The following is a 3,225-nucleotide window of genomic DNA, read 5'->3' on the forward strand; positions in this document are numbered from 1 at the left end:
GATCACTACATCCTGTGGATTTGGATAATGCTTTAGAGCAGATTTCTGCAGCATTAGTAAAGATGTGGTCAATACATGTTGATTTCATTCCTGTGCTCTTTGTAAATACCCTGGTAGGTTGACTGATAACCTGAAACAGGTTGCAGGTACTGGTTACAGTTTGAAGCTTTTTCTTGAGAGGACAGCTTGATGAAAGAAGTATTTCTTAGATATAATTCTGCTGTTGAAATGGTGTTTTGAGCAGGGGTGTAGTGCTGCCGGAGCACAGAGTAGCTGTCCCTCACTTTTTACACTTTTTTTCTGGAAAATGTATTTTGATAATTAAATATAATTTACTTACAAGTTCATTTAATATTTAAAATTCCATGAAAAATGATATGACAAAACAAATATGTATAGCAGCTAGATGTAGGTAAATGGCCGCTTCTACCCTGTCTTCTCTCTGGCGGTGGCAAGATGAAGAGCTATAGGTGTGTGTACTGCAGAGACCATCGATGGCTTTACCACTTTGGTCAACGTTGGGAAACGTTGGGGGAAAAAATCTAAATTCACTGTGCGTCTGCCATCGATGTTCATAAAACCATGGAACCCCACTTGTGCAGTAGAACCCAGAATGGTATGTGACCACTTTAACTGCAATACCATTCTGCCCAGAACACCCAAACCAGTGGCCACCGCAAAGCCCAAGGAGCCTGGTCCTCTCTGGAAGTTGCTGTAGCCTTGCTTGGGATATTTAGCCTACATTGTTTACTGGTTGAGACACTTGGTATGTTAGGGTGGGCACTTGAAAATGTGAATTGGGCCAAGTTGGAGGTAATAATGCATTTAGGTTATAGTTTATCAAGATGCATGAATACAACACACAAAAAGCTTGATTTTATGGCTGTTTTAAAACAAATTTCCTGCAATTCTACTTAGAAATGATTTATGTTGACTACATGGCCAATTGAATTGATAGCATGTTTAATCTATGCAAATCAGCTCACCTCTGTTTGCTTTTATTCTGTTATAGGATATACTGTAGCCATGTGTTCAAGCTAATCAAATAAAAGTTTATTAAAACAGCATGTAAGATACATCAAATAATGAAATGCCTACTCACAAATATCTCCTCGTAAACAATACAATGATATTAAGCTATGTGTATTTGTATTTACATTAGGCTATAGGCCGACAGCAAATGATTGTTTGTTTCTGAACTGGCTAAATGGCAGAGCTGTCCATCAGCCCCACAAATTGGTTCAACTTCTTTAACATTTCACGATCCTGGCGCTGTCTTTTCAGCACCGCGAAGGACGCTACAATCGCTTAAAAATTACATCTCATCCAGATCTGTTGCCTACGCCTAATAGTCATACTCATCACTTATTACAAATAGAAGACGATCACTTCTCACAATGGTGCTCGTTTAGGTAAGTTAGATCAACGCTGAATCAATGTCTCGCAAGATCACATAATGATTAATTTGCATTTTATATAACAGAACTGAATATAATACCATTGCATAGTAGGCCTATAACTTTACACCAAAAACACCTAATTTCTAATGAGAATTTAGGATGGTTAGCTGAATAGTCCAACTATTCTCACGCCCCAAAACTCAACGCAGTGTGCCACTAGGCAGAATACACTGCCTTCAGAAAGCATTCATACTCATTTATGTATTTATTTATTTTTATTTCACCTTTATTTAACCAGGTAGGCCAGTTGAGAACAAGTTCTCATTTACAACTGCGGCCTGGCCAAGATAAAGCAAAGCAGTGCGACACAAACAACAACACAGAGTTACACACGGAATAAACAAACACACAGTCAATAACACAATAGAAAAAGTATAAAGGTAAAGGGGAAAAAGCCATAGTGGTGAAATAATTACAATTTAGCAATTAACACTGGAGTGATAGATGTGTAGAAGGTGATTGTGCAAGTAGAGATACTGGGGTGCAAAGGAGCAACATATATATTAAAAAAAGAACCGTATGGGGATGAGGTAGTTGGGTGGGCTATTTACAGATGGTTTATACAAGTGCAGTGATCTGTGAGCTGCTCTGACAGCTGGTGCTTAAAGTTAGTGAGGAGAATATCTCCAGCTTCAGTGATTTTTGCAATTCGTTCCAGTCATTGGCAGCAGAGAACTGGAAGGAAAGGCGGCCAAAGGAGGAATTGGCTTAGGAGGTGACCAGTGAAATATACCTGCTGGAGCGCGTGTTACGGGTGGGTGTTGCTATGGTGACCAGTGAACTGAGATAAGGCGGGGCTTTACCTAGCAGAGACTAATAGATGTCCTGGAGCCAGTGGGTTTGGCGACGAATATGAAGTGAGGGCCAGCCAAAGAGAACATACAGGTCGCAATGGTGGGTAGTACAGTGGGGCAAAAAAGTATTTAGTCAGCCACCAATTGTGCAAGTTCTCCCACTTAAAAAGATGAGAGGCCTGTAATTTTCATCATAGGTACACTTCAACTATGACAGACAAAATGAGAAAATAAATTCCAGAAAATCACATTGTAGGATTTTTGCAAATTATGGTGGAAAATAAGTATTTGGTCAAAAACAAAAGTTTATCTCAATACTTTGTTATATACCCTTTGTTGGCAATGACAGAGGTCAAACATTTTCTGTAAGTCTTCACAAGGTTTTCACACACTGTAGTCGGTATTTTGGCCCATTCCTTGATGCAGATCTCCTCTAGAGCAGTGATGTTTTGGGGCTGTATGATCGGGGATTTCTATTGGAGAAACTGTGTCTGCCTATCTTGAATGCGCTCATGACTCTTTAAGCCAACCAAAATTACTATATTTTTCTCTAAATTGCCTTGTGAAAGCCTAACACTGTAAGATCATATTTCATTACTTAGTTAGTCATGTTGGCAATAGAACAAGCTTTCAAATCATGACCCAGATTGCGATGGAACGTTTTTGGATTGCGTAAACAACAACAGTAATTTTGTGATATCGGAGCTGCAGGGTTGGGGATACTTGTGCTTGCTCTAATTCCTCAACAGCACATCTAGGAGAGATTTGTTTAAAAGTACCTTATAGTTGAATACTCTTCTTGAGTCATAAATGTGCATTGAAATTGCTTAGGAACTGTGCAGTGTGGACACTTTAGAGAGGTGTGTGGCCACTTGGAGACACCAGTTTGTCCTCCCACTCAAACCCTTGTAATTGTTTTGACTTATGTTGCACATACCCCACATCTTGCAGGAATAGTTTTATCATGTTAC

Source organism: Oncorhynchus masou, chromosome 32 (genome assembly GCF_036934945.1).
Source record: "Oncorhynchus masou masou isolate Uvic2021 chromosome 32, UVic_Omas_1.1, whole genome shotgun sequence".
Taxonomy (NCBI): Eukaryota; Metazoa; Chordata; class Actinopteri; order Salmoniformes; family Salmonidae; genus Oncorhynchus; species Oncorhynchus masou.